The sequence below is a fragment of the Haemaphysalis longicornis genome, unplaced genomic scaffold, assembly GCF_048455015.1.
Source record: "Haemaphysalis longicornis isolate Haplotype H1 unplaced genomic scaffold, Haemaphysalis longicornis Haplotype H1 scaffold_1, whole genome shotgun sequence".
Classification (NCBI taxonomy): Eukaryota; Metazoa; Arthropoda; class Arachnida; order Ixodida; family Ixodidae; genus Haemaphysalis; species Haemaphysalis longicornis.
This window is the reverse complement of record NW_027526203.1, coordinates 462,809,305-462,817,863: the sequence shown is the minus strand read 5'-3', so window position 1 is coordinate 462,817,863 and position 8,559 is coordinate 462,809,305. Positions and strand designations below refer to the sequence as shown.

At 46.2% G+C, this 8,559-nt stretch overlaps 1 long non-coding RNA gene across 1 annotated transcript; it reads left to right on the top strand.

The window, feature by feature from the left end:
- The first annotated feature begins 1,867 nt into the window (after positions 1–1,867).
- On the top strand, positions 1,868–3,357 carry LOC144156165 (uncharacterized). The gene is made up of 3 exons (XR_013319694.1): positions 1,868–2,033; positions 2,100–2,175; positions 2,242–3,357. It is a non-coding gene; the product is annotated as an uncharacterized LOC144156165 (long non-coding RNA).
- The last annotated feature ends 5,202 nt before the right edge of the window (positions 3,358–8,559 follow it).

Below are 8,559 nucleotides of genomic sequence, written 5' to 3'. Positions count from 1 at the left end.
CCAACTAGAAGCGATTTTGCTTTGTTCCTTTCTAACCCCGGTCGAGGATAAAGATAGCAAGCGACAATGGAAGGGGGGTTCTGACATCGTGTCGAAGGCCGCATAATACTTCACCGCCGGCCGGGCCCGCGGGTTGCCGACCCATGATATACATGGTTGCTGTGCACGTAGAAATAGAAACAAAAAATGCCGCCAAACAGCTATGAAACGCGTGAACAGGAGCTTAGGCAATGACCCAGCAAACCACGAAAGTCCATAGGATATCCACAAATGGTCACAATATCCAATGTCATTTCAGGACATTCATGTGATGTCCATACAATGTTTCACCCAAGATCATCTGCTTGCGGACATCCATGCGATATCACTGCAGGTGTGTTAGTATAACATCATTACGCGATATTGCTAGGATGTCCACAAAGTTACATTTTTCCTTACACTGAGAATTCGCATTCATAACGCGGTGTACATATGGGGCCCCAGACACACAAAGTGTGTCTTAGTTCAAATCACCCCTCATCCCCGTCTTTCCTTAAGCTTCGAAATATTTTCTGGCCTGTTTCTAACTAATATTTTAAATGAAGAGCGGGTAGTTTTTTGATTTCGAATTAGAGCGAAATCTGGTTGCCTTTCTCTTTGATTCGGGAATTGCATTCTATATTTTAGGCTGCTTGATTTATGTGGATGAAGAACAAGCGGGACTGTTGATTTTCTCATTTCTCATTTTCTCCGAGCACTGGTACGCAGCCTGCATGAGTACGGAACCGGTATGGAGCCCGCTGAGTAGGCAGGACTCTTGTCACCCAAATTTGACGCTTTGGATGCGAGCAGGTGCATTGCATGATGCAACTCACGCGTCTGGGTGTTGTTTGTTTAGTTCTTGCGCGACGGAGTGGCGGGCCTCGTCCAGTCTTTAACATCGGTGGAGATGAGGGTTACGGCCGCGTAATTTTGCAGCGTTTTACTGCATCGTGAATACCCTCGTTGGGTAAGCAGTCGAAGGCTTTGCGAATGTCCAAAAGGACGACAAAGGCCATGGTTTTTGGTAGCTTTCGCGTTTTATAGTGCAGAGACAAGGTCAGCAATTGAATCCATGGCACTGCGCTGGCGGCAAAAACCCGTCTGCTGCTCAGGGTTCAAGTTGCAGATTCGCACATACTGGTAATTCGAGGCGTGCGAGCGCCATTGATTCGAGAATTTTGGAGGCAGCGCTCGTAAGTGAAAAAGGACGAAAAGAGGAGAAAAGTTTGGGAGATTTGTTCTTTTTTAGGACGGGAGAGACAAGTTGGAGGCCAAATTGAGCAGGGAGGGTGCCGGAAGACCAGTGGAAGTTGCAAAGTCAAGATGGCGCGAGCGCTGCCTCTCGGCTACGTTTCCGATGTCCTGGTATGTGATGCCGTCAGCACCGGGCGCACTTTTTCTTTTTGCATTTTGAATGGCCCACACGAGCTCGGCCGCCATGAAAGGAGCTTCAAAAGCCGTGCTCGGGGGGAAGGAGGGAGCGGGCGCGCGCTTGGCGTCAGATTCTTCGTTTTGGGCTGCGGCAGGGTTTGCGCGAGAAAGCTCGGCCGCGTTTTTTCCACTTGTATGGAGTGGGCGAGGAGAAGGGGGGGGGGGGGGGGGGGGGGGGGGGTTGTATGCCGGGGTGTCGGAGTGGGCGCGAAGCAAGTGCCGTGCATTCGCCACAACCCCCCCCCCCCCCCCCCCCCCCCCCGAGCGCAGCATCTCCGTACTTGCTTGGCGTATCGTCTGACAAAAGCGGCGGCGGTGGAGAAGGAGGAGGACCGGAGGAAACCATCCTTGCCCTCTTCGACGGGGAGCTGGGTTCCCGTGGTTCCCGCGCTTTTCGGTCGCTCACTCGCTCTTTGCTCGCCTGTTGTCTCGTACTGAATTGCTCGAAGGACTTCGCGTCTCAAGAGACGGGAAATCGACGGCTGTGTTCGGTTCCTGTCTTCGGCTGCACCACACGGTTCTCAGATCACCGATCGGCTTCACTTCAAGGACCCGGCCGTATACTTCTATCTCTGTTCAAGGTATTTCTTCTTTGCGATTGTGATGCTACTCGCGACTCCAAATTACTGCTTGGTATTTTCTTCCAGTTTTCCATCTGAGACTGCCAGTGAATACATCACAAAAACTTCATCCCAGCCCCTTGATCAACGTCTGCAGTAGCAGGTAAGAAACTATCATAATGTCAGCAATAAGCTGAAACTAACCAAGATATACGACATTTTCTTGCAGGACAACTAGCGTTTTCTCCAGATTCTGCCATTCCAAGAAGGGTACCTAGCATTTCGTTCCTTTTCCCTTTCTTCAAATGTATATTCTGCCGCCGCTGCTGCGAAGTTTGCTGCCGCTCTTTCTGCTGAAGAAACAAGATTTCTGGATCAAACACAAGATTTCAACTGGCGGCCCAACTTCTCAGAAGCAAATTTACAGAAGACGTGAACATGAATCCAAGCACGTGCCTTCTTTTGCGTAATATTTTAGCATGCAGTATAGTAGACTAAACCTTTGCTTTTCCGGCCTGTTTCTTAGGTATTCTGGCAGCTCCTATTTTCTCTGGTGTTCTGTTTAACTTCATGATAACTTTTATTTAAAATCTTTTGTGGGTTTATTACATTTAAAGTTTATTCTTTGCTTAAGTTTTGCACGGCTTCAAGTTGAATCACATTGTTTATTTGGCACTGTTTTTATTCAAAAGCCGAAATCTTTGCTGTGTTTTTTCTCTTGTCTCATTTTAGCTGCACAGTTAAGAAACGATTCATATATGCACGCCTGTTGATGGTGAGTTTGTATGTAAAGTATCTGACCCGCCCGGTTGATTGCAATTTTCTTTTAGCCTGTCACTCTTTCAATAGGCAGAATGGTGTAAGCAGCTGTTTCAATAATAGCTATTTAACAAGCGTTTAACTTGTGCTGTTTTTATTTTTTTAATGTTTTCTAGGTCTTGAACTTCCAGCAAGGTTCATCTGGTGGATATTGAAATGATTTTGAAATAAATACCATTTTTCTTTGCAATAAAAATTGGGGATGGTTTCATGTCACTAATAATAATATATAAATGGTTATATAATAATAGTATAAGGTCCTGAGAATGCCTCCACATGGCATCAAATGGACATTATATGATGTCGTCCGGATATCTGTGAAATGTCCACAGAAAGTTTCCATGAATTTTAAGGACATCCTGTGGATATCCAGACGAAAGTATTTGTGGATGTCTATTCCGAGGCAATAGGGACATCGCCTGAATATCCTGTGGACATAACGTGGGCGTTCACGAATATCCTCTGCACATTGGATATCAGGGAAGTTACATTGAATGGACATCCACAAGATGTTTTATGGTTTGCTGGGGAGCTGCGCCTATCAGAACAGCGCTTGAAAAAGCTTTATGGGCCATTTTTCGGTACTAAGTAGTCTCGGGAGGTTGGCACACAGTGTCTAGTGGTCCGATAAGTGGCCATTCACAGTGACACTAGAAAATAATTGCACAATTTGGTCCTAAGCCGCTCCGGTGATCGTCGATGCGCCCCGGCCCCACGGAAGGCGACGGCGAGAAACGCGTTCTTGAAGGCCTGCAGTGGTGGGTGACTTCACACCATCCAACAAGGCTGCGCCCAGGGCGCCGCTATGAGGATATGGGCATATATGTGAGGAGAGGAGTGGACTGGTTTGGAGGCCAAACCAAAACAGTACTGATCTCTTCACGGAACACCTGGTAGAATTCTGAAACAATCCCATCAGGCCCCGGTGACTTATTCTTTGAGAGTTTCTTTATCGCGCGATTGACATTGACCGTTCACCATGGACATCATACGGGGTAGCATCAAGATTAGCACGCAAGGAAAACAGCTTGTTGGAAAGTGGCAGTTGGAGGCAGCTGCCACTTCCCCACCCAAGAACAGCGTTGCCGGGTAGGGAAATGTAGAGTATATATCGTATTGGCGGTGAGCGCGACCACAGGCGGCGCTGCGAAGCGTGCCTCCGTGACGTCGGCTTAGGGATTCTCGCATTTGTCGTCTGCTTCACTCGGGCTCGCTCTCCCTGCTGTTTCTTTGCGCTCGGTTGACGTGTGACGCTTGTCCGCAGCATATTTTGCGTGTGCGTAACTTTTTATCATAATAATAGACTTAAAATCGCATACACTAGCTCAAGGCGTGATTTGAAGTATAGTTTTGAATACCGCTGCGGAAGAAACATTGCCGGCGTCGCCCCATTCCTTGCGAAGCCGGTCCTGCGCGGAGCGCGAAGAGTCGGAGCTAGGCGTCAGCCTCTGTATTCAGCAATCTTTGGAACAAAGGGGACAGCCAGCTGCTAATAACCGACAACAGCTAAAATGCAAGACCAGAACAAATTCTAGCCCTTCGGGGCTCTCGGCTTTGACAGAAGGAATTTAATCGTACGTAAAGTAAAATAGTTTTCGCAACCTTGCCGAAAAGCTCGAAAGTATTGTATCACATCATTTTATGTTGTTACTGCATGAAAGTATGCCGACATGCATTATGGGCCGCAAAAACAGGTTGAGTTCCAAATAATCCACTTTGTGAATAAGCGCGTGCTTTTTTATATCAGGCTTCTAACCAGTGTGGAAGTTTATTTTGCCAAACGAGTCACGTCTACGGTAAAAATACAGTGGCAGAATGTTTGTTCAGACCTGGAGGGATATTTCCGTACATTTCCCACAGCGATATCTTCCCAATATTCAGATATGCGTTACAGGAAAACTGCACTCGAGAGGGGGGAGGGGAAGGAGGAGGAGAAACCTTTTTTCAACTGTAAAATCGAGCTGATTAGTGGGCCGCATCCCAAGTCTATATTAAGAGAGTAATTTTCTTAAATTCATTGAACGGCATCCCGAGTATTCCAGGATTTGTTCTTTACGCCTGGAAGTGTTGGAAAACAGCAAAGAGCTGCTTGGAAATATTCATCCGTTCTTGTTATACAGTATATCAACCCTCCAACACCGCAATCATGCCATAATTGTTCTAGTTGTCAGTTCGTCATGATAACGATGGTTACGATAGAAATTGAGAGCCCAAACGCCGCCTTCAAGTACTCTGGACAACGTTGACTCAGGCGCGATTGCTTCTCACAAACCTTCTCACTGCGTTTACATGTAAATAAACAACGCACGCTTTAGATATGCACATTCTTTCACGCAGCCATAACATAAGCCAATTTTTGAAGAAGTAATGTATGCCATACAGCCTGAAGAAAATATCACACGAACTCTGTGAACCCCCCAAACATCCCCAAACCTCCTAATAACACGGTTGTCACGATGAAGAAAATAATGTATTGGGAACAGAAAAACATCCATCAAGTCAACAACAGCGAAAAAAATAGAGGCGAACCGTTTTATTTCCTGCTGTGCGATGCGCTTGTTGGGTCTTGCTGCTTGATAGCATTACACTCTTGAGTCTTCTTGAGAGAATCTCAAAAAAACGTTTGCGAAGCCTACCCATTTTACCACTTATCGAGGAGCCCGGAGCTCTACACTGCAAATAAGATAGAAAGGACGAGTTACACACGATCTTCTGACCGATGCTCTGAAGAAAGTTGTTCTCTCTTCCCTCGTGTGTGGAAAACTTGTGCTGGGTACAGCTTGAAATTATTCAGAGCTGGCAGAAGCTAGCAAAACAACTGAATTACTAGAAATACGCTTTTTAATGCACTAAAGCAACAAAGCGGGCGATTTCACCACAGGCATTGCTGCCCCTCACAAGCGGAGTGTAGCAGACGACAGCGGACCCAGTCCCTAAGCTGACGTCAGAGCCAGAGGGCGCCACTCAAACATCTCACCGCCATCTATTTCTTGAATAACGCCCGTGCAGTAAGCGACCCCCGAATGTACACAAATAGTATCTCATCTCTGCAGAAACGCGATCGCAAATATATGGTCGTGCTGCTGACCATATATATATATTTCACCCAGAACAAAAAGTGCTTCCCGCAGCTTGGTTTTACGCTTTACAATAAAAGTTTCGGTTGAGTTTAATTCCTTAGTACCCATATGAACTTCGCTGACTGTTATTCATTGATTGTAGGGTTTAACGCGCCGACGCAACGCAGGCGATGAGGCGTATAGTGGAGGGCTTCGGATTAATTTTGACCGTCTGGGGATCTTTAACGTGCGCCGAAATCTCGTACACACGGGCGTTTTCGCTTTTCACCTCCATCAGAAAAGCGGTCGCCGCGGCCGGGAATCGAACGCGCGTCCTCGTGCTCAGCAGCACAAAGCCTTAGCCACTGTCGCTGACTGTTCTCCCGCCTTTAATTGGTCAGGCAACTAGCGTACCACTCAGCGAAGCGTCGCATGTGCGCTTGTGTGGAGCTACTTGGACTTCACAGACTTTACTAAGCTTGATACAGTCTACAAACTAACAAGCTAAAGGCACATTCTTCCATGCACAAAGCGTGTCGTGGCTAGTTTCAACTGAGCGGACGAATTGCGATGACCTGCCGGCCAAAGTTACTAGATTTGTTGCCGCCGCCAGTTGGCTGTCTGACACTGTCGGAGGGTCGGAGATCCGTGAAGTAGTGCTGTCAAGCCAAGCCATGTCGAGTGAGCGTCGAAACATCATAGGAAATCGGCAAGGGAGATGCAGAGAGGAGGATGGCACTTTCGAATTGATTTTTCTACTGAAGTGTAAACGCACCGATTATGTTCGAAACATGGCCTGGGGACTCCAGACTACAATTTGCGCTATACTCGGTGACAACTTAAGAACGGCACCATGATGATGATGATGATTTCTATTGGTTTCCCCTTTGTATCGGGGTGATGACATGTCATCTTACCAAAAAGGACTAATATACCTATGTTTTACACTTTTGGTTCAATACTAGCGCTGCTTAGGGCAGGCACAAAAAGCTTATTAGGCACAAAATACTCTTTTTTTTTCTGTTACAGGTGGTAACTGTCCTAGGCAATATTCCCCTCTCTGCTTTTCGTCCACCAGCATTCCAATCTTCTTTTCGTCCCCTCGACAGCCTTGAAGTTAACTTCCTCTGTGATACCCTTAAATCCTAGGGCTTCTGAAAGCCCAATATTCCCTTCATGTAGATTTGGATGAATACCCTCACATTCTAACACGATGTGCCGCATAGTCTGTTTCTTTTCCGCAGACCACGCATACCCCATCATTTTGTGAATACGTCCCCACAAAACTCTTAGTTCGCAGGCAACCTGCTCTAGCCTCAAAAAGCAAAGCACTGCCCTGGGAATTATCGTAGAAATTTTCCTTTCTGATGTTCATCTTCTCAGCCCTGTACATCTCTAACAACGTTTTAGCTTCCATTTTTTCCCTCCATTTATTCGTTTCAATCTGCCTTGCCTCTTTTTTGGTTACCTTGGCTGTTTTGGATTCCCCACTGTTCTTTCCGTATTTCATCGTTAGCCTTCTAGTCTTTCTTAACCACTGCGTGTCCACGCTTTTCAAGTATAAGTACCTAAAAACCTTAGCTGCCCACCTTCGTTGATCCATTGCCCTCAACCTCATCTCAAAGCATATTTTACTCTGACCTTCTCTAACTTCAAACGACGCCCAGCCCATATCTCCCTGAACTGCTTCGTTAGTTGTTTTTCCATGCGCGCCTAAGGCCAAACGTCCTACCGTTCTCTGGTTTACTTCAAGGCCTGATAGAACGTCTGATTTTAAGCAGAGTACAGCATTCGCAAACGTGAGACCCGGAACCATTACTCCTTTCCACATTCCTCTTACTACTTCACATTTGTTATACCCCCACAGAGCTCTATGCTTCATTATAGCTGCGTTTCGCTTTCCCTTAACCTTAAGTTGCTCCTCGTGAGTACTTAAGTAGTTATCCCCTTCGTTTATCCACACTCCCAAATATTTATATTCCTTCACTCTAGGTAATTCGCCTTGCTGGATAGACACTACGTCGGTGGTAGCGTCATTGAAAACCATTATTCCTGATTTTTCTGCACTGAAATTTAATCCGAGGTCAGTGGCTTCCTGGCCGCAAATATTTATTAGCCGCTGCATATCGGTTTGGTTATCAGCTAAAAAAACAATGTCGTCTGCGTATAACATTCCCGGAATATGCTGTTGTACCACTTCGCCTTGCAGCATATGGGTTAGGCTAAACCCTACTTGACTTTCTTCCAGTTTCTTTTCTAACCCTGCCATGTAAAGCATGAACAGTATTGGGCTCAAAGGGCATCCCTGTTTCAGTCCCCGATGGATGTTGACCTGCTGGGCGCATTTCTGTCCTTCCCAAGTAAGGTGCACTCTATTGTCTTTATAGATTACTATAAGGAACTGTACTAACTCGTCATCTAATCCCTGGAGTTTCAGCATTCTCCACAGCCGTTCTCTGTTTTACGTTGTCATATGCCCCTTTAATGTCCAAGAACGTAATCCATAGTGGTCTATTCTGTGCTTTCGCAATTTCAATGCATTGCGTTATCACGAACAGATTGTCATCCAGTCGCCTGTCTTGTCTAAATCCATTCTGCAGTTCCCCAAGCATTTCATTTTCTTCCATCCATGCTTGAATTTCTGATTTTATCGCCTGCATTACGAATCT